This window comes from Triticum urartu, chromosome 4A (assembly GCF_056163025.1).
Source record: "Triticum urartu cultivar PI428250 chromosome 4A, HENAU_Tu73, whole genome shotgun sequence".
NCBI lineage: Eukaryota > Viridiplantae > Streptophyta > Magnoliopsida > Poales > Poaceae > Triticum > Triticum urartu.
In genome coordinates, this window is record NC_141876.1 from 404,079,919 (window position 1) to 404,104,804 (window position 24,886).

At 45.0% G+C, this 24,886-nt stretch overlaps 2 long non-coding RNA genes across 2 annotated transcripts; both read right to left on the bottom strand.

Moving 5' to 3' along the window:
• Positions 1 to 357: 357 nt before the first annotated feature.
• LOC147975984 (uncharacterized) lies at positions 358 to 4,061 on the bottom strand. Its single transcript, XR_015601265.1, has 2 exons — positions 3,667 to 4,061; positions 358 to 2,369 (listed from the first exon to the last, which is right to left on the bottom strand). It is a non-coding gene; the product is annotated as an uncharacterized LOC147975984 (long non-coding RNA).
• A 3,798-nt stretch (positions 4,062 to 7,859) lies between these two features.
• On the bottom strand, positions 7,860 to 11,565 carry LOC147975985 (uncharacterized). Its single transcript, XR_015601266.1, has 3 exons — positions 11,170 to 11,565; positions 9,801 to 9,872; positions 7,860 to 8,173 (listed from the first exon to the last, which is right to left on the bottom strand). It is a non-coding gene; the product is annotated as an uncharacterized LOC147975985 (long non-coding RNA).
• Positions 11,566 to 24,886: the final 13,321 nt, after the last annotated feature.

Below are 24,886 nucleotides of genomic sequence, written 5' to 3' on the forward strand. Positions count from 1 at the left end.
AAATTTGGAAATGATCATCAATTTTTAAATAAAAGTTAATATATTTTGGAAAAATATTTGTAAATTTGAAAGAAGTTTCACGAATTTGAAAAGGAAAAGAAAAATAAATAAAGGATGTAAAGAAAAAACGGTATAAAAACATCCGGCGAACAACGAAATGTATTGAAACAAAAAGAGATAAATAATGTAAGTATTTCATGCACATGAGCAGACCTAGTTGGTTAGTGTATCTTACATAGGACGAGCACGCCGTGGCTTCGAATATCGTATAGCGCACATTTTGTGACGCCCCCGATTTAATCATACACTAATCATACACGCAAATGTGTACGATCAAGATCAAGGACTCACAGAAGATATCACAATACAACTCTAAACATAAATTAAAATAATACAAGCTTTATATTACAAGTCAGGGGCCTCGAGGCTCGAATACATAAGCTCGAAAACACAAGAGTCAACGGAAGCAACAATATCTGAGTACAGAGATGAGTTAAACAAGATTGCCTTAAGAAGGCTAGCACAAAAGCAACAACGATCGAAAAGGCAAGGCCTCCTGCCTGGGAGCCTCCTAACTACTCCTGGTCATCGGCGGCCTCCACGTAGTAGTAGGCATCCTCCGGGTAGTAGTAGCCATCAGTGGCGTCGTTTGGCTCCTGGGATCCGTCATCTGGTCGCAACAATCGGGTATGGGGAAAAAGAAGTAGCAAAGCAATCGTGAGTACTCATCCAAAGTACTCACAAGACTTACATCAGATCTAAACTAAGTATGCATTTGTATCAAAGGGGTGGGTTGTATCTGTGGACTAAACTGCAGAATGCCAGAAGGGAAGGGGAAAGCCTAGCCTATCAAAGACTAGCATCTTCTGGAAACCACCATCTTGCAGCAATAGGAGGGAGTAGCGTAGCATAAAGTAAAGTAGCAGTAGTGTTATCAACCTCGGCCAGAGATCCTTTCTCGACTCCCTGCGAGAAAGCAATCCCAGAGCCATACTATCCAGTTATCATCACAATCCAATTCTCATCACCATCCGTTCATTTCTCATCACAAGTATCCAGTTCTAGTTGTATCGATCGGGATACAACTCCAAGTGTCCGTTACCGTAGGACAGGCTATCGATAGATGTTATCTTCCCTGCAGGGGTGCACCAACTTACCCACCACGCTCGATTAACTCCGGCCGGACACACTTTCCTGGGTCATGCACGGCCTCGGCCAAACAATACGCCGCAACCCGACCTAGGCTTAATAGAGAGGCCAGCACGCCGGACTAAACCTATGCCCCCAGGGGTCATGGGCCATCTCCCAGGGAACTCCTGCATGTTGCGTACGCGACCGGTGAGCAGACCTAGCTACCTCCTTCAACAAGGTAGGTGCTTTCCAGTCCAACCCGGCGCGCGCCGCTTAGTCGCTGACATCTATTAAGCTTCGGCTGATGTATACGACGCAGAACGCCCATACTATGCCCACGTGATGGTTAGTGCTATCAGGCCAGAGGCCCCTCAGATCAAATATCCGAATCGTAGTGGATTAGGAACGTGCGGTAACGAGCAGAGACTCACGATCGATGTGACCCCGTCGCCCCGTCTCGAGTACTTGCGGCAAGGGCTAAGAATGCCCGGCCATGTCTCGTAAGTATCTCGCGGGCACCTTCCAGGTCAACCCGTCTCCACATCACTCGCAATTAAGCTCACGCGGGTACCGCTTAGGGTCGACCCGTCTTTCCAAGTAACAGGGGTAAAGTCCAAGTATCCGTGTGTCCAAACATCAAGGGGAAAGCCCGAGGATTCACCCCCGGTGAATTCCACTCGATGTAATCATCAAGGTGAACGTAAGAGGATCCACCCTCGAGGTTCACACTTGAGGGGTTGCACGACAGAGCCGTATCGGAAGTGATTAAGGAGGAAATCACCCTCGATGACCACGACCGAATAGCTACACTACAGGTTAACAACAGAAGTGCTGAAGAGGTCTCACCCTCGGCACTCGATAGTAACCCAGTAGTGTCGAGCAACTAAGAGGAAAGTGATGTGCGGTGTCGGGGCCTGGTCTTCGATCCCGTTGATCGGGTCTTCGATGATGAAGCAGGGGCAACAGGGACAAGGTGGGGGTCACTGATGTATCACTAACCAACCTATACTAAGCAGTTTAGGATAAGCAGATAAGGTATGAAAACAGGTAACAACAATAGGTTATGCATCAGAGTAGGATCATACCGAAAGCAGTAGCAGTTCTAATGCAAGCATGAGAGGAAAATAAATGGGCGATATCGGAATGCTCAAAGGGGGTTTGCTTGCCTGGTTGCTCTGGTAAGGAGGGGTCGTCGGGGATGTAGTCGTACTCAGTCGCATCAACGTCGGTCTCGGGGTCTACCGGAGAAGAAGAGGGGGGAGAAACAGTAAATACGGGGCAAACAAGCATCAGAAAATATAACAAGGCAAAACGCGGTGCCAGGGGTGAGCTAACGTAGTACTAGGCGATACTGGCGAAGGGGGGAAACATCCGGGAAAGTTTTCCCGGAGTTAGGCATTTTCGGACAGATGAAACGGAGGGGGACGGTTGCAGGTTTGCTATACTATGGACGTGTGGCGGACAAACGGGTTGCGTATCCGGATTCGTCTCATCGTTCTGAACAACTTTCATGTACAAAGTTTTCCCATCTGAGCTACGGTTTAATTTCTATTAATTTTCAAAATTTTAGCAATATTCTAAAATTATTAAATCGATTTATCCAAACAGTAAAAGGCTAAGTGCACCCTGATCTGTGTACACAGAAGTGAACCAGTGGGTGACATGTGGGCCCAGGGGGTCCCAGTTGACCAGTCAAAGTTTGACTGGTCAACAGGGGCTGGGGCCCTCCTGTCATTGACTAGGACTGGCTAATTAATTCCAGTTTCAATTAATCCAATGATTAGGCTAATTAATCCTAGTTAATTAAATTAATTAATTACCTAATTAATTAATTCCATTAATTTATTTTATTTAAATCCTTTTTTTACAGGGGCATGCCCCACTAGTCGGTGGCCCAGGCCGACCTGGGCGGTTAATAGGGCGAACGGGCACGGGCGCCCGCATGTGCGCACGAGGCCGCCGGGAAAGAAACAGCCACGGCTACGGGCCGGAGCCGCGCGGCGAGGTGGCTGGCGAGGGCGGTCGCCGGCGGTGGCGTGGCGCCGGCGGGCGACATAGGAGGCGAGACGGGGCGCGGGGAGCAGGAGGGCGCGAGGCGAGCGGCCAAGGAGGGGCGGAGGGGACCGGAGCCGCGGGCGCGCGGGGCGGCGGCGGAGCAGTAGTGACGGTGGCGGGCTCGGCGGCAGGTGCAGGCGAAGCTGCAGCGGGGCTCGGGGGGCGCGAGGCGCGGCGGAGGTAGCAGGGGAGGCTGCGGCGGCGGCGCAACGACGGGCGCGGCCAGTCGGGGCCGTGGTGAGGTCAGGGGAGGAGTGGCGTGGGATGGCTGCTGGGAGCGGGGCGTGCGCGACAGGGGACGGTCGGGCGCGCGAGCGCATGCGTGCGGAGCGGGAGCACGCTGGTGGTGGCGGCACAGCCTAGGGTGGCCGGAGGCGACGGCAATAACGACTGTCTACGGCGCGGCAACTGCCAACCAGCGAAAACGAGCCTACGGCACGGGAAACGGCAGGGGGGTACGGGGGAGAGGGAAGTGCTCACAGGGAGCCTATGGAGGAGTAGAGCGGGCTCGGGGGAGGCCTGGGGCAGACGAACGGCGGTAGTGGAGCTCCGGTGTCCCGAGGTGGAAGACGGCGGCGTGACGGCGATCCAGCGCCTCCGAGCTCCTGCGAATGGCACCAGGGTGCGTAGAGGACGACGGCGAGGAGCTGCGTCATGGCGTAGACGTGCGTGGTGGCCGACGGCCGCGGCAACGGCGATGACGTTGGGGACGAGCGCGGTGGCGAGGAACCGACGAAGGCGGCGGCGACGGTTGCGTACGGGGCCTATCTAGATCAGGGAGGTGAGCGAGGAGGAGGGGGAAAACTGGGGCTAGGGTTCGGAGGGGGTCGCTGCGACGCTCTTATCCACCCAGAGGACCGCGGGATGCCCGACACGGCGATTGCAACGGCCCTGAGGGGGGTGGATGCGTGCCACGCCATGGCCCCTGCCTCCTGTAGCGAGGTGGGAGAAGCCCAGGTTGGGTTGGGCCAAGTGCACTGTGTACTTAGGCCCATTCCCCAACAGTAGTCTAGGCCTTTTTTCTATTTATCTCTGTTTTATTTCCAGAGATAATTTTGCAATAATTTGAGCCATCAAACGACTTAGTAAAAATGTGAAACTTGGTCACATAAATACTATGGCATATTTCACATTGCCACAGAAAGTTAGGGAAATTTTGGAATCCTTTGGCATTTTTCATAAATGAATTTAGGCATTTATAGTGTTGTTTTCGCACTGATTTAAATGCTTTGTCCCACTTTGACTTGATGGTGATGTTGTTTTCCTTAACAACAAGTTGTTTTGGAATATTTTCTAGATGGCGAACATTTTTCCAGCATCTTTTGTGCAACTTCAAATTTCACTTTGAATTTGAATTGAGTTCACAGAAGAATTGTGAAATGAGATGTTTAACCACTGTGATTAATCAATGCAAAGGATAATGACTTTGCGTGATCATAAGGGATTACTGTGGTGTGATACTGGGGATGTTACAAATCTCCTCCACTACAAGAAATCTCGTCCCGAGATTTAAGTGGGGAATTAAAGAGTAACTTCGAGAGAAATGACCCTTATAGGGTTAATTATATGGTGAACAATTCAAAGAATGTGGCAGAAGTATCTCTCGAGTAGAAAGTTAATAAGACCTCGAGAGCATGTATGAAGGTACAACAGGAAGGATCAAACGGATAGGCAAACGATTGATACCCGAATAGAGTGTGAGAAAGGGGTTCAGAGCATCAGGAATAGATCATCTCTCGGACGGTGCCTCGTGACAACACACAAAGACAAGAGCAAATGATACTTCGAAATAAAGGATATACAGGAAGAGTCAGGTTCCGATCCTGTGGAACTGTGGGTTATGGGCCCACCATGTGGGTTAAAAGTAAGGGGAGCGGTGACATGTTACAAGGTTATGATAGCAAGGCATGTTAGAGTGTAGCCTGCCAGTTATGTCGGCAATAACGTCGGTACCAAGGGCGAGGGGCGAAGAGAACCATTTTCCTGCTCGTTGAACGAGGCGGGCCATTAGGCAAAGTTCTCGTCCATCGGTGGCTACCGGAATGTCAACAGCAATAATAACAGGGTCTTTACTGACAGAGTTGTACATTGAGGTGCTACCTAAGCAAGAAATTATCTCTACTGAGATAAGTTAGTTTACCGGAAAGGTTAAACAAAAGAATGGAAAGGAAAAAAATATGATTAGTATATTAATCGAAACAATGGAAAGGAAAATATGTTTGAACACATATTTCAGGGGTATATCCTCCCCAAGAATAAGCAGAGCATGATATCCATGACAGGATAGAAGTATAAAACCATTTAGGTGAGGGGAAAGAAATTTCATGACATTACCCACACAACGATGTTTGGATAATTGATAAAGAAAATTTTAGTATCATGCTTCAAATGTTCTTATTGGAGATCGGATTACCACAGACATGCTTCGAGATAGCATTAACATGGTTTCAAGCAAAGGTCAGACTTTGGATACACCAAGGATCCATCGAAAACAACTTAGAAAAATAAGTCATACAATTTTAGCAGGGAACAGATGAGGGTGTGGCCAACGGGCTCAGCCATAATCCATTGACATGCCAAAAAGGATGTATTTCCAAATTATATGAACCAGTTTGTGTTCGGGAAGGCAAGAATATTGTCGATGATAACACAAATCATCGAGGGCAAGGATTTATTTCTCATCATGAATTCGATTGATATCCTGGAAAAGCTCGGAATGTTGATGATGATCACGACACATTTGTCGAGAGATTTCATGAAGATGTCACCGAGCCGAAAAGGAAGGGTGAAGTGAAAGGCTATGAGAACCACGGATTCGACACAAGCTCAAAGTCAAGCTTGTTGTTCGAGGTGAAATGATAAGATGAGGAAGATCGACGTAAGATTAACTCATCGTCGAAAGTTGCTCCGGGCATAAGGACCAGGTAGCACAGTTAAAAGTGGACATGATAAAAATATAGCCGATCAGGCTAGGAATGATGTGATGGGGTATAAAGCTTCTCAGAATCAAGTACTAGGTGTAATGCCTGAAGGTAAATCAGAATAGAGGTTGGACGGGCAAATGATTTGCAGAGGATAAGTAATTTTAACTTACCCAGTAAATAGGATCAAGGAGGAAATATGGTCGGGACCATAACTGCAAGGGATCCAATTTACGATACCGTAAGAATTATTCAAATGATTAAATATCCTTGCAAGAAGCTTTCATGATAAGTTCCACACCGTGTCCATGGGCATGAACACAAAGGTTCAGGGTCGACTCCCACTTCCACAATGCATAACCTTTCATTTTACTTTTCGCTCTTGATGAAGCTACAGTATTGAAATTTTATCTGACGAAAAGCCAGTAGAGTAAAACCCGCATAACTTTCAAGTTCACACAGATTAGGGAAGGCATAGGTTCAACTCATCGGGGCATCTTAGGAACATATATCATAAATTTCGAGAATAAATAACACAAGCTCGGTAGTAGAGCATGCTTGAGAAAGCGGAGGATACAATTTACCAAAAGAATTATGTATCCGAGGAAAGGCTCACAAGGTGATTGAATAAGAAGGACATTGTCGGATAAAATCCAACAAAGGACCTTGTGGTCCACAAGGGAGTTGATGTGAGTATAGGTACTCAACCAGAGAAAGAAGAATGCAAAGGCATCGAATTATAGAACATCTGAATAATTTCAAAGTTTAAATGCAAGGAATTATGGTTTCCAAATGGGGGACCGGAAGCAGAAGCTCTGATCAAAAGATAAGCAAGTTGAATAGACATAGATCGACAATCATTCAAGGTTTGATTTACCGAGAACCAGCTCATGTCCGGAATGACGTTTGAGCCGGGAGGATAATTTATAATGATCAACTGATGATTGCGGGCATCCGCAAACATACCGAATCAAGGGCTCAAAACGATAATGACAAAAAGCTGACAATAAGATTACTAGACTTATGGTATTGACCATAATGTAAGCAAGCAAGAAAATCAAGAACAATAGGTTGTTGAGGATTTTCACAAGAACGAATGGTATTACGAAGACTTTTGTGAAGTACATGAGTCAACTGAGGATGAGCGGATACTCGATAGTTGCACAAGGTTATCCGTAGGGGTATTCAGATGACAAGGAACTGCAAGGCAGTAAGCTCAAAGGATTCTCGGAACAAAGGAGAGCAGTTCAGGGCATCTTGTAATAACAAGAGCAACAAGGAATGATTGTATGAATGACAAGTGTATATAGTTATCCATAAGGATATATCGGTGGTAGGGAGCTGCAAAGAAGTGGGCACAGGGGCTCGGGACTCATCGAGGAGTACCTTTAGAGTCTTTTGATGAAACAGTCGGTCATGTGTGGTGAAGGGGCTCTCCGAGATGAAGTGGTTACGAGAACCTAATGTCAAGTTAGTAAAAATTTAACCCTAAAGGAAGAGAGATCAGAGTCCCAGAGTATAGACGAGGAGTAAAAGATCCTAATACCTCCCAATGGCGACGTGGGGCCGTAAGCCACACAGCCATGTTAGTAAAATAGTCTTCACTGACTAGACTCAACTTCGGCCAAGGAGTTTGGAAGGGGATCCCTACAGGCAGTCGGCTCTGATACCAACTTGTGACGCCCCCGATTCAATCGTACACTAATCATACACGCAAATGTGTACGATCAAGATCAAGGACTCACGGGAAGATATCACAACACAACTCTAGACACAAATTAAAATAATACAAGCTTTATATTACAAGCCAGGGGCCTCGAGGGCTCGAATACATAAGCTCGAAAACACAAGAGTCAGCGGAAGCAACAATATCTGAGTACAGACATGAGTTAAACAAGAATGCCTTAAGAAGGCTAGCACAAAAGCAACAACGATCGAAAAGGCAAGGCCTCCTGCCTGGGAGCCTCCTAACTACTCCTGGTCGTCGGCGGCCTCCACGTAGTAGTAGGCATCCTCCGGGTAGTAGTAGCCATCAGTGGCGTCGTCTGGCTCCTGGGATCCGTCATCTGGTCGCAACAATCGGGTATGGGGAAAAAGAAGTAGCAAAGCAACTGTGAGTACTCATCCAAAGTACTCGCAAGACTTACATCAGATCTAAACTAAGTATGCATTTGTATCAAGAGGGTGGGTTGTATCTGTGGACTAAACTACAGAATGCCAGAAGGGAAAGGGAAAGCCTAGCCTATCGAAGACTAGCATCTTCTGAAAACCACCATCTTGCAGCAACAGGAGGGAGTAGCGTAGCATAAAGTAAAGTAGCAGTAGTGTTATCAACCTCGGCCAGAGATCCTTTCTCGACTCCCTGCGAGAAAGCAATCCCAGATCCATACTATCCAGTTATCATCACAATCCAATTCTCATCACCATCCGTTCATTTCTCATCACAAGTATCCAGTTCTAGTTGTATCGATCGGGATACAACTCCAAGTGCCCGTTACCGTAGGACAGGCTATCGATAGATGTTATCTTCCCTGTAGGGGTGCACCAACTTACCCACCACGCTCGATTAACTCCGGCCGGACACACTTTCCTGGGTCATGCCCGGCCTCGGCCAAACAATACGCCGCAACCTGACCTAGGCTTAATAGAGAGGCCAGCACGCTGGACTAAACCTATGCCCCCAGGGGGCATGGGCCATCTCCCCGGGAACTCCTGCACGTTGCGTACACGGCCGATGAGCAGACCTAGCTACCTCCTTCAACAAGGTAGGTGCTTTCCAGTCCAACCCGGCGCGCGCCGCTCAGTCGCTGACGTCTATTAAGCTTCGGCTGATGTATACGACGCAGAACGCCCATACTATGCCCACGTGATGGTTAGTGCTATCAGGCCAGAGGCCCCTCGGATCAAATATCCAAATCGTAGTGGATTAGGAACGCGCGGTAACGAGCAGAGACTCACGATCGATGTGACCCCGTCGCCCTGTCTCAAGTACTTGCGACAAGGGCTAAGAATGCCCGGCCACGCCTCGTAAGTATCTCGCGGGCACCTTCCAGGTCAACCCGTCTCCACATCACTCGCAATTAAGCTCGCGCGGGTACCGCTCAGGGTCGGCCCGTCTTTCCAAGTAACAGGGGTAAAGTCCTAGTATCCGTGTGTCCAAACATCAAGGGGAAAACTCGAGGATTCACCCCTGGTGAATTCCACTTGATGTAATCATCAAGGTGAACGTAAGAGGATCCACCCTCGAGGTTCACACTTGAGGGGTTGCACGACAGAGCCGTATCGGAAGTGATTAAGGAGGAAATCACCCTCGATGACCACGACCGAATAGCTACACTACAGGTTAACAACAGAAGTGCTGAAGAGGTCTCACCCTCGGCACTCGATAGTAACCCAGTAGTGTCGAGCAACTAAGAGGAAAGTGATGTGCGGTGTCGGGGCCTGGTCTTCGATCCCGTTGATCGGGTCTTCGATGATGAAGCAGGGGCAACAGGGACAAGGTGGGGGTCACTGATGTATCACTAACCAACCTATACTAAGCAGTTTAGGATAAGCAGATAAGGTATGAAAACAGGTAACAACAATAGGTTATGCATCAGAGTAGGATCATACCGAAAGCAGTAGCAGTTCTAATGCAAGCATGAGAGGAAAATAAATGGGCGATATCGGAATGCTCAAAGGGGGTTTGCTTGCCTGGTTGCTCTGGTAAGGAGGGGTCGTCGGGGATGTAGTCGTACTCAGTCGCATCAACGTCGGTCTCGGGGTCTACCGGAGAAGAAGAGGGGGGAGAAACAGTAAATACGGGGCAAACAAGCATCAGAAAATATAACAAGGCAAAACGCGGTGCCAGGGGTGAGCTAACGTAGTACTAGGCGATACTGGCGAAGGGGGGAAACATCCGGGAAAGTTTTCCCGGAGTTAGGCATTTTCGGACAGATGAAACGGAGGGGGACGGTTGCAGGTTTGCTATACTATGGACGTGTGGCGGACAAACGGGTTGCGTATCCGGATTCGTCTCATCGTTCTGAACAACTTTCATGTACAAAGTTTTCCCATCTGAGCTACGGTTTAATTTCTATTAATTTTCAAAATTTTAGCAATATTCTAAAATTATTAAATCGATTTATCCAAACAGTAAAAGGCTAAGTGCACCCTGATCTGTGTACACAGAAGTGAACCAGTGGGTGACATGTGGGCCCAGGGGGTCCCAGTTGACCAGTCAAAGTTTGACTGGTCAACAGGGGCTGGGGCCCTCCTGTCATTGACTAGGACTGGCTAATTAATTCCAGTTTCAATTAATCCAATGATTAGGCTAATTAATCCTAGTTAATTAAATTAATTAATTACCTAATTAATTAATTTCATTAATTTATTTTATTTAAATCCTTTTTTTACAGGGGCATGCCCCACTAGTCGGTGGCCCAGGCCGACCTGGGCGGTTAATAGGGCGAACGGGCACGGGCGCCCGCATGTGCGCACGAGGCCGCCGGGAAAGAAACAGCCACGGCTACGGGCCGGAGCCGCGCGGCGAGGTGGCTGGCGAGGGCGGTCGCCGGCGGTGGCGTGGCGCCGGCGGGCGACATAGGAGGCGAGACGGGGCGCGGGGAGCAGGAGGGCGCGAGGCGAGCGGCCAAGGAGGGGCGGAGGGGACCGGAGCCGCGGGCGCGCGGGGCGGCGGCGGAGCAGTAGTGACGGTGGCGGGCTCGGCGGCAGGTGCAGGCGAAGCTGCAGCGGGGCTCGGGGGGCGCGAGGCGCGGCGGAGGTAGCAGGGAAGGCTGCGGCGGCGGCGCAACGACGGGCGCGGCCAGTCGGGGCCGTGGTGAGGTCAGGGGAGGAGTGGCGTGGGATGGCTGCTGGGAGCGGGGCGTGCGCGACAGGGGACGGTCGGGCGCGCGAGCGCATGCGTGCGGAGCGGGAGCACGCTGGTGGTGGCGGCACAGCCTAGGGTGGCCGGAGGCGACGGCAATAACGACTGTCTACGGCGCGGCAACTGCCAACCAGCGAAAACGAGCCTACGGCACGGGAAACGGCAGGGGGGTACGGGGGAGAGGGAAGTGCTCACAGGGAGCCTATGGAGGAGTAGAGCGGGCTCGGGGGAGGCCTGGGGCAGACGAACGGCGGTAGTGGAGCTCCGGTGTCCCGAGGAGGAAGACGGCGGCGTGACGGCGATCCAGCGCCTCCGAGCTCCTGCGAATGGCACCAGGGTGCGTAGAGGACGACGGCGAGGAGCTGCGTCATGGCGTAGACGTGCGTGGTGGCCGACGGCCGCGGCAACGGCGATGACGTTGGGGACGAGCGCGGTGGCGAGGAACCGACGAAGGCGGCGGCGACGGTTGCGTACGGGGCCTATCTAGATCAGGGAGGTGAGCGAGGAGGAGGGGGAAAACTGGGGCTAGGGTTCGGAGGGGGTCGCTGCGACGCTCTTATCCACCCAGAGGACCGCGGGATGCCCGACACGGCGATTGCAACGGCCCTGAGGGGGGTGGATGCGTGCCACGCCATGGCCCCTGCCTCCTGTAGCGAGGTGGGAGAAGCCCAGGTTGGGTTGGGCCAAGTGCACTGTGTACTTAGGCCCATTCCCCAACAGTAGTCTAGGCCTTTTTTCTATTTATCTCTGTTTTATTTCCAGAGATAGTTTTGCAATAATTTGAGCCATCAAACGACTTAGTAAAAATGTGAAACTTGGTCACATAAATACTATGGCATATTTCACATTGCCACAGAAAGTTAGGGAAATTTTGGAATCCTTTGGCATTTTTCATAAATGAATTTAGGCATTTATAGTGTTGTTTTCGCACTGATTTAAATGCTTTGTCCCACTTTGACTTGATGGTGATGTTGTTTTCCTTAACAACAAGTTGTTTTGGAATATTTTCTAGATGGCGAACATTCTTCCAGCATCTTTTGTGCAACTTCAAATTTCACTTTGAATTTGAATTGAGTTCACAGAAGAATTGTGAAATGAGATGTTTAACCACTGTGATTAATCAATGCAAAGGATAATGACTTTGCGTGATCATAAGGGATTACTGTGATGTGATACTGGGGATGTTACACCTTTTTCTAGAGAAAAGGCTTAACCAGGGAAAAAAAGACAACATGCACCGGCCCGACGCTCTTTACTGTGGTGTGATACTGGGTGTGCATGGGTTTGACATTTACACGGTAATAGGCGCCGAATAGGAAATGTCCCTGTCAGTCGCTCTCTGCAGCAGATTGTTGCCTGCACACACGGGGAGATCTACAATTAGGCCGGCCATGAAGCTAGCGACCAACAGCGAACAAATCGAACCCAGAATCTCCCGCTACTAACATGGTACTACCGGTTGAGCTAGCGATCATTCCTAATTATATAGTAGTGCAAACACATTAAGACCTACCCACAACGCAGATCCAAATATTGTCTAAATTTTAGAAGATCGACATTTTCTGAAGAATAATGCGACTGTTTTATGGAACACAGATACTATTACATTCTTTGAACAAATATAAAAATAATTTAAACATTTTTTTAAAAGAGAACATTTTCCAAGAACCATAAACAATTTTATGAAACACATTTTTGGAATTGTCCCAAAACATTGAAAACACAAACATTTTTGAAATTTGCAAATAGTTTTTTAAATGGGAACCTGCTTTTTGTGAAAACACAAACATTATTTTATATTTCTGAACAACTTTTTAAATGCAAAGTTATTTTAAAATGTCGTGAAATTGGACAACATGTTTTGCACATTAGTTAAAGAAGTATGCCAATTTTCTTGGTTGTGCGTTATTCTTCTGGATTTGGTCAGCCATATTATATATACTTATAAATATGAAAATGTAGCATTCTAGTGTCAATGAAGTAAATACTCCAATTTGTAAATGTTGAGCTCTATTGTTTGGAATAGTCTCGCCCCATCCTTCCACCAGGCAGTGCATTTACTTTTTTGTCTAGTGGCCTCCTGGTATTTTTTTTGAAACGCCTGCACAAAAACATCTTGAATATTTTTTTACGATTCTCAAACAATAAATGAAAAGTGCTAACCTTTTTTAGATTTATGAACAAAATTTTAAAATACAAATATGTTTTCAAAATTTGAAAACAAAGCATGAACATTCTTGAAAAAAAAGTAAGTTTGAAAAAATAAACTGGAAAAGGAAAAGAAAAAATTGAAAAAAAAAGTTAAAAATTAAAAGAAATAGAAAACATGGTAAAAAAGAAAACTAAAACCCCGAAAGAAACAAAAGGACGCTTCCCCAAAACAGATGGAGTAGTACCTACGCTATCTACACAAATGTGCGGGCCCAACGTGTCACTCGGGCGCTCGCCCTGTGCAACACGCCCACAGTGTGCCAGAAGGATCAACAACTGGGCCAGCCCATAAACTTGGCGACCGACAGCGAACTGGTACTCTACCGCTCGAAAAACACTCGCACCCCGAAGAATAAAACCCAGGATCTCGCGCTATAGATGACGTGGTGCTCCCGGTTGAGCGAGCGAGCGTTCCAAATTATTAAGAGACGATCTCTGCTGACTTGTTTTTCTTCTTCTTTGCTGTGTTGTGCTTGCCTCTGGTGGCCAAGCTTCGCCTTTATTTCTTCAGTGTTTATTTAGAGTTAAACTCTGACGGCTGACAGTTCTAGATCGCCTAGACTGCCTAGCTTGCTGTACTCTTCCTGTTCTTTCTAATAAAAGATCGGCCTATGGCCCTTCGACAAATTATTAAGAGACTCAAAAACACTAAGAACCAAGCATGGTGCAGATCTGGATATTTTCAAAATTTTGACCGCTAATTTTTTTTCGAAGAAAAGACTGACCATTGAATGAAGCATGAACACATTCCAAATTTTGAACACATTTCAATTTTTTCGAAAATACCAAAACAAATATTGAAAATGCTACTCCCTCTGTTCCGATATAAGTGTCATCGTTTTAGTTCAATTTTGAACTAAAAGCACAACCTTATTTAGGATCGGAGAGATAAACATTTTTTAGATTTATTAAGTAAATTTAAAAACGTTAATATTTCTATCAAAATTTTCATATTTCCAAACATTTTTCATAAAGTACAAAAATAATTTGAGAAAATGGAACAAAAATCAAAAAATGAAAAAAATAGAAAACACAGTAAAAGAGAAAAGAGAAAGAAAAATATTTAAAAACTAAAAGAAACAAAAAGCCAGTTTCCAAAAACCAGATGGTGTAGTACCTACGCTATCTAGACAAATGGGCCATTTGTTTTCTGTTGTGTTTTTATACTTTTAGTTTTTCTTTGTCTCATTTTTCATTCATTCTTTCTATTTCGATTATAGTTTTTCTGCACCTTTTTCTTTTTATAATTTTCTATATAACTTTTTACTATACAATGAATAATTTCCCCGTACACACTGAACATCTTTAAAATATACGGTGAACATTTTAACACACATAGTACAATAATTTCACAAAGAACATGTTTTGAATACACGCAAAATATTATTTTAAATATGTTATATATTTTTATATGTTTTGAAAATATTTAGCTTTGTAAAAAATCCATCAATTTGTTTTCCGAAAAAATATGAGGAGAAAAAAAGGAAGACAAAATGCCTTGACTATTCAACCTTGATGAGCATCGCACACATTAGAGTGCTAGGCGAACCCAATAAACCCACACGACCTTATAGTACAGGAACCTAGTAGGATTCCCCACACCTGGCGCGCCCCCTTAGGGCCGGCCACCTCTTCCCTCCCATCCTTTATATACGTGGCTAGGGGGACACCCCATAGACACACAAGTTGATCTTTTAGCTGTGTGCGGTGTCCCCTTCCACAGTTACACACCTCGATCATATCATTGTAGTGCTTAGGCGCCCTGCATCGATAACTTCATCATCACCGTCATCACGCCGTCGTGCTGATGGAACTCTCCCTCGGCCTCAACTGGATCAAGAGTGCCGATGAGAATCGAACCTCCCACCTATAGGATGGGCTCTCTCTCAAGTAACCACCTTAGCTAGTGCACTCAGGTGATTAAAAAATTGTTAGATGCTTTTTGTACCGTGCCACCTATTTCTGTCAGAAAAAAAATGAAAATCTGATGTGAGTGTGCGGCACCTAAAATTTGAACCTGGGTCGTTAGGGAATTTAGTAGAGTCCCATTAACACCTCACCTAAATTGCTTTATGAAATTTTAAACTTCCGAACATTCGTATATCTTTCCAATAGATCCGAACGATCGATCTCACAACCCCGTACGCCAGCCCAGCTCACGTCCAGATCGGGATTTATTTTTCAGACGTTGATAAAAGAAAAAATAATCGTCTAAAGTGGGACTCAAACCCATGACCCCTACGATGAAGTAGCAGTGTACTAACCAACTTACCCTGCCTTGATTATTGTCCAATAAGTAGAAATATGACAATTAACTTTTTTCCACTTTCATATGAGCCAGAAAAGCATTTTTCTTGTGAATTTTTGGATTTGTCAAGTTGTCTTGTAGTCTCTTATATATACCAACGGGTTGTATATCTTGCCCATGTAGTCTTGTTGTAAATATCATGGTAACTTCACATTAGGGATTTTTTTTGGGTTGAAACATACCCCAGTAACTTATGTGCAAATGGCATCGTAATTTCTGCACCGGGACCCGATAACTTGCGTATAAATGTCATGGTAACTTCAACCAGGGGTGAAAAATTATTGAAACATCTCCTTGATGATTTATGTGTAAATAACACGGTAATTTCTGCATGGCAACCCTGATAACTTAGGCACAAATACCACGGCAACTTTTGACCTGAAGGAAAAAAGTTGTGTGCAAATAACACGATATTTGTGTGCAAATAACCGCGGCGGGGGGGGGGGGGGGGTGTTTGTTGAAAAATATATTCCTCGGTACTTTGTGTGCAAATAACATGGTATTATACACACAATAAAGTTGATAACTCACTACAGACCCCACGATAACTTTTTGACCATGGGATAAAAATTTGTTGAAAACATACCCTGATAACTTGTGTGCAAATAACATGGTAATATACATACAATAGAGCTGATAACTTATTTAATCTAGACATGACAAACTTTTTATCAGGGATAAATGTTGTTAAAGAATACCTCCCAGTAAATCATGTGTAAAAAATATGATATACACACACATGTGAGCTGATAACTCATATACAAATATCGCGGTTGTTTTTTGACCGAAGGAATGAAAATTGTTGAAAAACATATCCCAATAACTTTCATGCAATATGATAATATACACAACAAAGCTGATAACTCACTGCAAACATCATAATCACTTTTTGACCTTGGGATAAAAGTTTGTTGAAAACATACCCCGATTTTTTTTGTAAATGACACGATAACTTACATATGATAGACGTGATAACTTACGTACCCCAGATATGGTAACTTTTGGTCCGAAAAAAAGTCATCAGAACATATCAACATGGGATCTAATTTCAAAGATCTCGTCGAGACGATTTTTTTGGAGAAGACGGTTTTCCAATCGCAGGGACAGTTTGAGCTACAAATCATTTTGATGTTTGAAAAAAGAAAGAATCTAGCATGACATCAGCTGTTTGTCCTTTAGTGCATATATGCATGTAATTAGAGGGAGGAGTGCATGTGAAAGGAAAATTAGTCATTTTAATGCATGCATGTATTTAATTAGAGTGAAGTAAGGATCGTTCTTGCCTATTGCTAAAATCGGAACGTTTGGTAGTTATAAAAACTTCTAAAACATGTCAAAAAAGCTCGTGCATTGAAAAATGTTCGTGGATTTCGAAAATAGTTCATGATTTTTTTTAAAACTTCATGAATTTGAAAAATATTCACCAATTTTGATAAAAGTTCATTAAATTCCAAAAGTTCATCAATCTTTTTAAAGAACAACAATTTTTAAAAAAGTTCATCGATCTTGAAGAACTTCCTTCAAGTTGAAAAAATCATCAGTTTTTCTAAAAACTTCACAGGTTCGAGAAAAGTTCAAAGATTTTTTCAAGTAAAACACAAGTTTGAATAGAAAGTACATCAATTTTGAAAACATTTCATGAATTAAGAAAAGTTCATGGATTTTGTAAAAAAGTTCATCCAATTAAAATAAAAAGGTTAGGAAATTCAAAAAAGTTTGTGTATTTTGAAGAAGAAGAAAAAGTAAGGAAAGGAAAAGAATACAAAAAAGAAAAAGAAATAGAAAAACAAAGAAAAAACCAAACAAGAAGGGTCCCATTGCACCCATAGATGGGCAGGCCCAGGTATGAGCTCCTTTAGCACCAGTTAACAAAATGCATGTTAACAGGCGTTGAAGACTTCGAGTAGGAAATTTTGTTTAGTACATTGTGCATATAACCGGGGACCTGAACCGTGAATGTGGGCTCATCGGACTTATGTAACCCCGAATGTTCCAAGCGAGAAGTGAAGATCTGGTTATTTCCTAAGTATCTCTAATTCTATATGCCCTGTTTATAGCACACAAATCTATCTATTATATAACTAAGCTCACACATGTTCGAGGCTCTGGTGTGTCGTGGTATCCGGAGCGATTTTGCTAGTCAACTATATATGAGCATAAAACAGCGCCACATGGCAACAAAAACATACACAGAACATTTCCATTTTTTCGTTTCTTTTCTTTTTCTTTTTTTCTTTTTTGTTTATTTTTAAAAGCACAACACACATTCTTCACATATAATTTAATATTTTTAAAATGCACACCAAATACTTTTCAAATAGACATTGGTCATTTTTACAAATAAATGAAATACATATTGGACATTTTTTAACTGCACGTCAAACATTATCTAAATACACATTGAAATTTTAGAAATGTCAAATACATGTTCAATTTTTTCGCATACATTATGAACATTTCTAAAAACACGACAAAAGAAACAAAAACTTTAAACATTCTCTAATACGTGCTAAATGTTTCCTAAATATGCCTTGAACATTTGAAAATACATGAGGAAAGTCAAAGAATTTTAATTATTTAATACATAATTAACTTAAACAAATGATGCAGATTTTTTTAAATCCACAATGAATATTTTTAAATATGCGGTGAACTTTACTTTGAAAACAAGTTGAACATCTTTTTAAATACATGTTGGCCATTTTCTGAATGCATGACAAACAATTTTGAGTACATGTTGAAAATTTTCTAAATACACTATAAGATTTTCCAAAAATACATGTGTAACTCTTTTTGATACACGGTGAATGCTTTTATATAACGATGAATAATTTTAAACATACATGATGAGAAAAGTTAAATTTTTAAAACTTATTTCAAAATTTCATGAAAATGTAAAAATTTGCTTACATTCAAGAACAGAAAAAATATAAAGGCATGTTAGAAAATTGTAACACCCGTGTAACTGAGCTACATTGATCTCTCCTCTAATCATGCCAAGTCATAATATTTTGCAAGCATAAGTGCCACTTGTCCCAAATCAAATTCAAATTTAAATCACAAGTCAAAATATTATTTCTTCAAATAGTCAGACAAAAAGGTTGGTATTATTACAAATAATCCCTAGGTATTTACCATGTGGAGACCAACATCTTTTGAATTCCCAAAATGCTCCTAACAATATTTAGAGTGGACCAACAACATTTAAATAAACTCATTTAAATTCAAACATAAATTTGATTATATCCAATTGACATGAAACTTTGTGTGTAGCCTAAACATGTTGCTTTGTATTTTTGTGCAAAATTTCATGATCAACTAAATTCATCTGCTAGGTGAATTAGATAAAAAAACGAACAAAAAATAATAAACAAAAAGAAAAAAAAACACTGTAGGAGGGGCCTCTAGTGCACAGGGGAGACCCAGCCCAACCGGGGTCATCCCCAACGTGGCACCCCCGGTTTGACCATACACTAATCATACACGTAAACGTGTATGATCAAGATCAGTGACTCACGGAAAGATATCACAACACAACTCTACAAATAAAATAAGTCATACAAGCATCATATTACAAGCCAGGGGCCTCGAAGGCTCGAATACAAGAGCTCGATCATAGACGAGTCAGCGGAAGCAACAATATCTGAGTACAGACATAAGTTAAACAAGTTTGCCTTAAGAAGGCTAGCACAAACTGGGATACAGATCGAAAGAGGCGCAGGCCTCCTGCCTGGGATCCTCCTAAACTATTCCTGGTCGTCGTCAGCGGGCAGCACGTAGTAGTAGGCACCTCCGGTGTAGTAGGAGTCGTCGTCGAAGGTGGCGTCTGGCTCCTGGGCTCCAACATCTGGTTGCGACAACCAGGTAGAAGGGATAGGGGGAAAAGAGGGAGAAAGCAACCGTGAGTACTCATCCAAAGTACTCGCAAGCAAGGAGCTACACTACATATGTATGCATTGGTATCAACTGGAATAAGACTATCATATGTGGACTGAATTACAGAATGCCGGAATAAGAGGGGGATAGCTAGTCCTTTCGAAGACTACGCTTCTGGCAGCCTCCGTCTTGCAGCATGTAGAAGAGAGTAGACTGAAGTCCTCCAAGTATCATCACGTAGTATAATCCTAACCGATGATCCTCCCCTCGTCGCCCTGTGAGAGAGCGATCACCGGTTGTATCTGGCACTTGGAAGGGTGTGTTTTATTAAGTATCCGGTTCTAGTTGTCATAAGGTCAAGGTACAACTCCAAGTCGTCCTGTTACCGAAGATCACGGCTATTCGAATAGATTAACTTCCCTGCAGGGGTGCACCACATAACCCAACACGCTCGATCCCATTTGGCCGGACACACTTTTCTGGGTCATGCCCGGCCTCGGAAGATCAACACGTCGCAGCCCCACCTAGACCAACAGAGAGATCAGCACGCCGGTCTAACCCTAAGCGCCCAGGGGTCTGGGCCCATCGCCCTTAGCACACCTGCACGTTGTGTGGTGGCCGGAAGCAGACCTAGCCTAGTAGGCGTTCCAGTCCAATCCAGCGCGCGCCGCTCCGTCGCTGACGTCACGAAGGCTTCGGCTGATACCACGACGTCGAGTGCCCATAACTGTCCCCGCATAGATGGTTAGTGCGTATAGGCCAGTAGCCAGACTCAGATCAAAAACCAAGATCTCGTTAAACGTGTTAAGTATCTGCGAACGCCGACCAGGGCCAGGCCCACCTCTCTCCTAGGTGGTCTCAACCTGCCCTGTCGCTCCACCTCAAAGTAACAGTCGGGGGCCGTTGGGAACCCAGGCCCACCTCTACCGGGATGGAGCCACCTGCCCCTTCAGCCCCAACTCCGAACAGTACCACAGGTAATGTAACTGTGTAAAGTATATAGTATATGCCCGTGATCACCTCCCGAAGTGATCACGGCCCAGTAGTATAGCATGGCAGACGGACAAGAGTGTAGGGCCACTGATGGAACACTAGCATCCTATACTAAGCAGTAGGATAGCAGGTAATGGTAACAACAGTAGTAACAAGGACAGGCTATGCATCAGGATAGGAATAACGGAAAGCAGTAACATGCTACACTACTCTAATGCAAGCAGTATAGAGAAGAGTAGGCGATATTTGGTGATCAAAGGGGGGGCTTGCCTGGTTGCTCTGGCAAGAGAGAGTGGTCGTCAACTCCGTAGTCGTACTGGGGGTCGCCGGCAGTCTCGGGGTCTACCGGAAAGAAGTAGTGGAGGGGGAACACAATAAATAACAGAGCAATCAAAGTATCACAAAGCGTAACATGGCAATACGCGGTGCTAGGTGTGCCCTAACGCAGCAGTACGTGGTACCGGCGAAAGGGGGAAACATCCGGGAAAATAACCCCAGTGTTTCGCGTTTTCGGACAGATGAATTGGAGGGGGAAAGTTGCGTGTTCGCTATGCTAGGGATGCGTGGCGGACGAACGGGCTGCGTATCCGGATTCGTCTCGTCGTTGTGAGCAACTTTCATGTACAAAATTTTTCGATCGGAGTTACGAATTATTTTATATTAATTTTAAAAGCTTTAATCAATTTTGGAATTAACAGATTTTAATTAATTAGAAAAGGTAATTATTGGGTCAGCGTGACATCAGCATGATGTCAGCAGGTCTACAGGTTGACTAGGTCAACCCTGGCACGTGGGGCCTATTCGTCATAGTCTCAGGTTAATTAAACATGATTAAATAATTAACTAAATGATTAGGTTAATCCAATACAAGATTAATTAAGTTAATTAATTAATTAATTAATATTTTTATCTATCATTATTTTTTTGATTTAGAGGTGGGCCTGATGTCATAGACTACTTTTAGGAGGGGGTTAGCATTTAGGGGATTAGTCCCTAATCCAACAGGGGCCAGCCCATCTGTCTCGCACGAGCAGGGGCGCCGGCAGCATGAGGCAGAAGCCGACAGCGGCAGGCGCGACGAGCAGCGCCGGGTGCGGCCGGCGGCGGGCGGTCTGGGCACGCGGGTGTGGGATAGGGCGCAGCTAGGGCGGCGGCAGCAGCAGTAGTGAGGAGCCGCGGGAAGCAGCCGCAGCACCTAGGAGTGACGCGGCGCGGCGCTAGCTGCAGAAGTAGTGCAAGCAGCGGGCAGGGGAGCAGCAAGCAGCTGCGGCTACGGGCGTGCGCGAGACAAGGCACCGGGTAGGGCCACGGTGAGCATGGCGCGTTCAGCACAGGGGGGGGGAGAGGGAGCACGGGGCGGTGCTCACATTCGATGCAGGGAAGGGGGCAGCGTGGCTCGATGGCGTCCGACGAGGAGGAGGATGGGGACGAGCGACGGTGGGGAAGGAGATTCGGCGATGAAGCGGTCCGGCGAGGCGGCTTCGGGCGACAGCGAGGTTCGGCAGCGTCGGGGCATCAAAGCCGCGAGGTAGCTCTGGTTGGCGGCGAGGCGCGGTCGGAGGGCAACGAGGCGCCAGGCTCAGGTGCCAGCATGGACGACGATGGGGAGGGGGTTTGCTCCAACGCTGCTGGAGGAGGCCAAGCAGGGGAGGCGGCAGCGCCATGGCCCTCCGCCGAGCAGAGGATGGCGCGAGGAGCTCCTCTCCCTGGCGCGATATGTGCGTGCAGGTGTGGGAGTGGACGAGGGAAAGCGAGGGAGGGAGAGAAGGGGATCGAGCATAGCGCTCTGTGATGCACGCGCACGCGCGTGTGTGTGGCGGCGCACGGGAGGGAGTCGAGGGAGACGTGGGGGGGGGGGGGAGTGGGAATCGTGGGATGGATCGAGGGTTAGGGTTCGGTGGGTGAGGGGATAAGGGGAGTGAGGGGGCCGGCCCGGGCCGGTTTGGCTAGCTAGCTGGGCCGGTTGGCCCAGCGCGGGGGGTGCTTCTTTTCCTTTTTTTTGTTTTTGTTTTTATATATTTTATCTTTCTGTTTTATTTTTATTCAAGTGTTATGAAATACAAAAGTTAAAGCTAAATTAATATTATTAACTATATCTCTGACATAAATAATTTGGCACTTTAAATAAGTATGTTGTATTTGTTTAATACTTAAAGGGCATTTAATTATTTATTGTAACGATGTGTTAATTAATTTAGTCGATCTAACTATTTTATAAAAAGATGATTTCTCCACCACAATTACCTATGATTTATATGCCGCATTTCGAACATTTTTGTTTTAATATTTGAAAACTTTTGTGGTTTGCCTTTAACTTAAATTTGAATTTGAATCGTTTTGAACTAACGCGAGACTAACAATAGTAACCATGGTGACGTAGCATCATTAACGTGGGATTACTGTAGCCTAATTATCCGGGCGTCACAATTCTCCTCCACTACAAGAAATCTCGTCCCGAGATTTAGGAGAGGTAGAAAGGGGAAGGGATTTGGTTACGAAATTCTAACGGGTCTTCTCGGTCTTGGTTGCTCTTCACGAAGAGGTCGATCCATTATGTTGATGCCTTCATTTCTCTACTTCAGGTCATCATGATGAAGTCGGCATTCTTTCTTTCTTCGGGAACTCCATCATACTTATGAATAGGTCAGGGGCAGCTTTACAGCAATTGAATGTTATAAGGGAAAATCATCTTGGGGGGGGGGGTATCCCAAGAATGATCATAAGAGTATCTCTCGAGTTGAACAAATGAAACACATCGAGAGCAAAGTAAGAAGGTACCATAAGAAGTTTGAAGCGGATAGACAATCGTCGTTGCCTGAAACAAAGTGTGAAAGGGGTTCAAGTCAACGAGAATAGGTATTGTGTTTAATACCAGAATTGATGATCACACGGAAGGTGGCTCGTGAACTACATACGGGGCCAAGCGTGAGGAATAACTTTTAGAAACAGGGTTGTACGGGAGAGTCAGGTTTCGATCCTGCGGAACTGTAGGTTATGGGCCCATCATGTGGGTTAAAGTAGGGAGGACGGTGACATCTTGCACGGTCATGATAGCAAGGCATGTCAGAGGGTAGCCTGTTAGTTATGTCGGCAACAACATCGATACCAAGGGCGAGGGACGAAGAGAACCATTTTCCTGCTCGTTGAACGAGGCGGACCAATAGGCAAAGTTCTCGTCCATCGGTGGTCACCGAAATGTCATCAACAATAGTAACAGGGTCTTACTGACATAGGTGTACATCGAGGTGTTTACATAAGCAGTGAGTTATTACTGCTTAGATCATATAGATCACAAGAAAGGTTAAACAAAAACAATGGAGAGGAAAAAGGTGATCATCCGATTAAACAGTACAATGGAAAGGGAAATGTGTTTAAACACATTATTCAGGGGTATATCCTTCACAAGGACAAGCAAAGCATGATATCCATGACAGGATATAACATGGAAATCCATTTAGGTAATGGGAGAGGAAGTTCATGACATTACCCAATCAACGGTGTTTGGGGTAATTAATAAAGAAATTTTAGCCTTGTGCTTCAAGTGTTCTTATTGAAAATCGGAGTACCACATACATGCTTCAAGATAGCGTTGACATGGTCTTTAAGCAAAGGCCAGACTTTGGAAACACAAAGGATTCATCGGAAACAACTTATAGGATAAGTCTTACAATTTCCTCATGGAAGAATGGATAACCTTGCTGAAAGGGAATCTATAACAATAGGTCATCCGGCCAGGTGTGTTGGGCATGCCATCACCTTACCGGGTCATAAAAGACCAGTGTTATAACTCTTGGAAAAATGTTCCAACCATCATATCTGACCGAGATTCAGATCTGATCAGTGTTAGGATACCTTAGACTCAGGATGCCTGAGAAGAAAAGGTGCAACACAAATTGTCAAGATGACATTGTAAGATTCTCGGGAATTGAACTGTGGAAGCAAGTTCCGAATCATGAGTTCATTATTAAATCAAGGATAGAAAGAGGAGGTGGCTGATGAACTCAGCGACAATTCATCGAGATTTCCAAAAGATGGATTTCCACAATTATGTGAACAAGGAAATATCATTTGTCGGATCAATGAGATAATGATGTATGCTCGAGGGAAACATACTCAACTGAACAATGATAGAAGGGTGCACCCAGGAATCTGGACTAGGTAGCACGATCAATGTTCGAATGATGATTCAATAAGCAATAGAATTCTAATGAAACTGTAGACCAATAACTTCAAAGCAATAGGGTTGCTAGAAGTTTAGAATTTACACATCACATACCATTTGTCGGTATTCCGGTTAGAAACAACATGAAGACCAAGAAATGAACGCAAATGGCGAGAGATATTACTATATCAAGAATTCTCAAGAGGTGGTAAAATTGCCACGACATTCTTGACATAAAAGGTGGTAATATTCCAAGGTAAAGAAGGACAAATGCTGGATAGCAAGGAACTCAAGGTATAACACAAAACATGAACAAGTTTGTGTTGGAGGGAAGGCAATAAAGTGGCCGATGATAACACAAA